Raw genomic sequence first — 6,258 nt, 5'->3', positions numbered from 1 at the left:
CGTTCTGACCTTTATTTCCTTTGTTTTGTATTTATTTAGTATGGTCAGGGCGTGAGTTGGGGTGGGCAGTCTATGTTTGTTTTTCTATAATTTTGGGATTTCTATGTTTCGGCCTAGTATGGTTCTCAATCAGAGGCAGGTGTCATTAGTTGTCTCTGATTGAGAATCATACTTAGGTAGCCTGGGTTTCACTGTTTGTTTGTGGGTGATTGTCTATGTTAGTTGCTTATGTCAGCACAGTTCTTATGATAGCTTCACGGTCGTTATTTGTTTATTGTTTTTGTACAGTTTAGTTTGTGTTTTTTGTCATCTATTAAATGATGCATTCACGCCACGCTGCGCTTTGGTCCACTTCTTACGACGATCGTGACACAACCTTTCGGTTACTAGTCCAACACTCTAACCACTAGGCTACGCTGCCGCCCCAGTTTCCTGGACATTTCTGGGGGGAATGGCCCTAGCCCTCACCCTCTGATCCAGCAGGTCCCAGACGTGCTCAATGGGATTGAGATCAGGGAACTTTGCTGGTCATGGCAGAACACTGACATTCCTGTCTTGCAGGAAATCACGCACAGAACGAGCAGTATGGCTGGTGGCATTGTCATGCTGGAGGGTCTTGTCAGGATGAGCCTGCAGGAAGGGTACCATATGAGAGAGGAGGATGTCTTCCCTGTAACGCACAGCGTTGAGATTGCCTGCAATGACAACAAGCTCAGTCCGATGATGCTGTGACACATCACCCCAGACCATGACGGACCCTCCACCTCCAAATTGATCCCGCTCCAGAGTACAGGCCTCGGTGTAACGCTCATTCCTTCAACGATAAACACGTATTCAACCATCACCCCCGGTGAGACAAAACCCGTGACTCGTCAGTGAAGAGCACTTTTTGCCAGTCCTGTCTGGTCCAGCGATGGTGGGTTTGTGCCCATAGGCGACATTGTTGCTGGTGATGTCTGGTGAGTGTAACGGATGTGAAACGGCTAGCTTAGTTAGCGGTGTGCGCTAAATAGCGTTTCAATCAGTGACGTCACTTGCTCTGAGACCCTGAAGTAGTTGTTCCCCTTGCTCTGCAAGGGCCGTGGCTTTTGTGGAGCGATGGGTAACGATGCTTCGAGGGTGACTGTTGATGTGTGCAGAAGGTCCCTGGTTCGCGCCCGGGTATGGGCGAGGGGACGGTTTAAAATTATACTGTTACATTGGTGCCGTGACCCGGATTACTGGTTGCTGCGGAAAAAGGAGGAAGGTCAAAAGGGGGGTGAGTGTAACGGATGTGAAACGGCTAGCTTAGTTAGCGGTGTGCGCTAAATAGCGTTTCGATCAGTGATGTCACTTGCTCTGAGACCCTGAAGTAGTTGTTCCCCTTGCTCTGCAAGGGCCGCGGCTTTTGTGGAGCGATGGGTAACGATGCTTCGAGGGTGACTGTTGATGTGTGCAGAAGGTCCTTGGTTCGCGCCCGGGTATGGGCGAGGGGACGGTTTAAAATTATACTGTTACATAAGGACCTGCCTTACAACAGGCCTACAAGCCCTCAGTCCAGCCTCTCTCAGCCTATTGCGAACAGTCTGAGCACTGATGGAGGGATTGTGCGTTCCTGGTGTAACTCGGGCAGTTGTTGCCATCCTGTACCTGTCCCGTGTTCGGATGTACCGATCCTGTGCAGGTGTTGTTACACGTGGTCTGCCACTGCGAGGACGATTAGGCGTCTCACAGTACAACATTGCAATTTATTGCCCTGGCCACATCTGCAGTCCTCATGCCTCCTTGCAGCATGCCTAAGGCATGTTCACGCAGATGAGCAGGGAACCTGGACATCTTTCTTTTGGTTGTTTTTCAGAGTCAGTCGAAAGGCCTCTTTAGTGTCCTAAGTTTTCATAACTGTTACCTTAATTGCCTACCATCTGTAAGCTGTTCCACAGGTGCATGTTCCGTTCCACAGGTGCATGTTCATGAATTGTTTATGGTTAATTGAACAAGCATGGGAAACAGTGTTTAAACCCTTTACAATGAAGATCTGTGAAATTATTTCGATTTTTACTAATTATCTTTGAAAGACAGGGTCCTGAAAAAGGGTTGTTTCTTTTTTTGCTGGGGACATTACCTTTAGGGAAGGTGCTCACCAAAAACTTGTTGGACCCCAAAACCGTCAAAACCTCTCCATCAAAACCTCTCCAAACACAACATAATAAGCAACCATTTGAAAACATTATTGCAGTGGAATGACTTTCGAAGCATTAAACATTTGGATTTTGTCAACCTTAAAATCAACAAACACTGATACAAATAAAACATACCTTCTGAACGCATATCGCCTTCTGAACGCTATTGTCCCTAACCCTAAAATAACCTTTTTCCTCGGGGGACCTGGGAAATGTCCCAATGAGGGAGAATATTCCTTGTTTTACTATCCTTGTGGGGAGTTTTTGGTATTTCGTTACCCGCGAGGATAGTAATACAAGTGCATGTGCAAGCACAGACAGACAGACAGACAGACACGCACACAGAGAGAACAGGAGACATGTTTAATATATACAGTCATTGGCTTTTATACCTTTTACATGTAAAGCACTAATTAAGGTCCCCTGCAAAACATAATTAGAAAGCATGGTTCCTACCCGGTTACATAATGGGAAACACTCTTTTTTTCACCCCACTTACTTCTTGATACCAGAGTACCTTTCATAGCAGTGTTGCGTCTTTGGCTATGCCGGATTAAGTGATATGACATGCTATTCTATAAAATAATTTCTCCGTAATTAATATCACCTGATTGAGATAATCATGTAAATGTAATTAACTAGAGAGTCGGGCACCACAAAATAATATTTATAGAGCTGTTATCTGCCGAATAAAGTCTTAAAGACCTAGTAATATTTTACATCAATAGCAATCAATATTAATCCTCATCTTAATTCAGTCTCATCTGAAAGTTGTCAATTCTTGGTTATCTGCACGAACCCTGGCTAACAATTTGAATCAGCAATGCAAAATTGGGTTTAATTATTTATTTACAAAATACCTAACTAATCATAGAGGATTACACATAACGTCATAAAGGAAAACGTCCCTAGCGGGTGGAACAGATATGACAGCTTGTTACACAAAGGAAAAGGGCTGGGTTTGAGTGAAAGAGCGGGAAGACTGAGGGACACAGGGAGAAGCTGTGCTATCGTAAATACAGTATCTGATGCATTCTAAATTACCTCCCATTTGGAAAAAGAAAATGCAATAAATATTTACTCTGAGCTGCGCTTCGGTAGGTTGGTGGTAGATGAAAGGCCGTGTTGCCAAACCGAGTCCTTTGAAGAGTGTCTCTGGTTGTCAATTGGATACGTTGTAGTAACATCATTGACTGATAGACGGGATACTCTGTCTGTTCCTTCCTAACACTCGGTTACATAATGCAAAACACTCTTTTTTTCACCCCACTTACTTCTTGATACCAGAGTACCTTTCATAGCAGTGTTGCGTCTGCTGTTGCTAACTCAACGGCTATGAGGTATCACTTCTGTAGTGAATAAGAGTTCAAAGTTCATACCATTCGCATCCAAGCTCACGCTGATGTTGGCTTCGTTCTGTAGTTATTATCTGAACCATTCTGACATCGGACCATCGTCCTCACATCATCGGAACAGGAGGTTATATTGTCGTCAAGGCTTTATATAGGAAGGGAGAGGAGGGCGTGTTTGAAAAGTTTTATAGCCCATGTCCCTCCACAGGGGCGGGCCACTGATTGAGCAGCCCTATCTTATGAAAACCCAAATCTCTAATTTTAGAAGATAAAATCACATTTCATCTCATCACGAATAATTTCATATTCAAACATTTAAATTGAACAACAATTCCATGTGAGTCCGATAACTCTGATGTGTAGACTTTCCACTGTAGAGTTTATGTCATCTTATCATTGATGAGAATGTCTCAGATGACAACCGAACTGACATCATATTCATTAAGTACCACCGCATATGTTCAATTGGTCAGATTACCAGAATATAGTTCATTTTCCCCCCACCTTCTGATGTTCCCAGAATCTCTATGTTATCCAAGGTTTTTGCAAATGTAACATCAGTAGGGTAGAGAGAGGAAAAAGGGGGGAAGAGGTATTTATGACTGTCATAAACCTACCCCCCAGGCCAACGTCATGACAGCAGGTTAGGAGAATTTACGCAGCAGGTTAGGAGAATTAACATAGCAGGTTAAGAGGCTCAGGCTAAGGTTAGAAAAAGGGTTAGGGTTAGCAAAAATGCTTTCCTAACCTACGATGAAAAGTATTTTGTATCGGAGTGGCATGAAATCACAGCTCCCATCTTTTCTTCTGATGTGAATAGTCTGCAAACTCATCAGTTCATCACTTTCCCTAGGAATGTCTAAAAACCTATCAAACCTATGTCTTTCTATAAAATTCTTACATTGTACAAACAGGATCGCTCTCACCTTATTTTTTTTGTCTGAAGAAGGAAACTGCTTGTCCTCACCTTAGTGGTCCACACTGTAGAGAATCATAGAGGCCTCTAGTGGCCAAACGGCTGTTTTAGCATTGGCAGCACCATTGAGGACTTCCACCATTTTAATGTAGTCAACTGGGTGGGACTTCCAACTTCATTGAGTTGGAACCGGGTCATCAGGAGGGCTCAACTTCATTGGCTGATCCGTATGGTGACCCTGTTGGAGTCATGGTTCTGCCCATGCTGTCACATGATAATATTAGCGTCATGACAGCAAGACCAGCTGGATCCTATCCACATTAAGACTTCCGGTTTTCATATTTTGACTAGGTGCTAGATACGCTAGGTGCATGATACGAAATCAATATTTTTTTGCAGCTTCATATAGTGCATAATGTTAAATTTATGTTGAAAAAATATTATAACTGCATGTGGGAAAAATCTAAACTAAAGAGAATTACTACTTTATATAAGATAACAAATATTATAAGTTGGAGCACATTGAGAAATGCTAAGAGCTTAAATAAATTAATGTCAAGAACATAATAGCCTACTGGTAAAAAATATACAATCAATATTTTCAATAATAAATTATCATTTTGATTGTATGATTCTTGTTTATTTACTGGTGCTATTGTTCAGAGATGCAATTTTGAAATGTAATGTTTAAGAAAGGTGGGGTGGGAAGGACTCAGTAGGGTCTGTAGAATCTGTATATGGTACCATTTCACGGGGCTCTGAATAATACAGAGTGTTGCTGGACTTTTACTGTGGTCAAACAGCATAAAGTGTGGTGCATGGACACTAAATGGTACAATTATAGGACTGTACAGGAAAAACGATCCAGTCTACTCAGTAGTCTCTAGAAATCAAAACAGGTGAGTTTGAACAAGAAGGTAGGCCATAGGAAGCTTTATGTTGACATTTGAACCGTGAGACATATCAGCACCATGGACAGCTACCCTTTAGAACGTTATGTTATCACAATTACTCAGTTAGGGTTCTACTAAGCAAATACGTTCCGTTTTTCAGGGGGGGCTGTGTCGAACAGCCTGCTGGTTATTACACTGTCTTTCTTGTAATGCCTTAATTTAATCCTGCATGTTATATTAATTTACTGTTTTTGTGTTGAATATCAGTCGAAAAAACAAAACACCTCAACACTTTATTTTTAAAAATCTTACTCTAGTGTGAAATAAAATACCATTCCATCCACGACGTTCATGCACTCTTGCTTGTGCTAATGGAAGTGCCAAAAGCACTCTTAGAAAAAAGGGTTCCAAAAGGGTTCTTTGGCTGTCCCCAGAGGAGAACCCTTTTTGGTTCCAGGTTGAACTATTTTGGGTTCTATGTAGAACCCTCTGGGGAAAGGGTTCTACATGGAACTCAATAGGGTTATTTCTACCTCGAACCAAAAGGGTTCCCCTGGAACCAAAAAGGGTTATTCAAGGGGTTATCCTATGGGGACAGCCGAAGAACCCTTTTAGGTTCCAGATAGCACCTTTTTTTCTAAGAGTGTACCGATTATCAGCAGGTGATTATTAAGAATAACAATGAGGGACTGTCATACCTGTATGACTGTGACACCTTTATACATTCTATTGCTAGTGACCAACAGGGTGAAATGAAGCAAAACGGTACAAACAGAGAATGTAAATGAAGCTCGGGTTCAAAACCTATTGCCTGTGGAGAGTTTAAATGAGAGAATGTCAACTGCTCAAAGAAGACTTCCACATATGTTAAATGTACACACATTTGAGGATAAAGATCCTGCTTCTGATTTTCATCCTGATGTAGCCAATAGTTCGTA

Source organism: Oncorhynchus clarkii, chromosome 15 (genome assembly GCF_045791955.1).
Source record: "Oncorhynchus clarkii lewisi isolate Uvic-CL-2024 chromosome 15, UVic_Ocla_1.0, whole genome shotgun sequence".
Lineage (NCBI taxonomy): Eukaryota > Metazoa > Chordata > Actinopteri > Salmoniformes > Salmonidae > Oncorhynchus > Oncorhynchus clarkii.
This window is presented reverse-complemented; position numbering follows the sequence as displayed.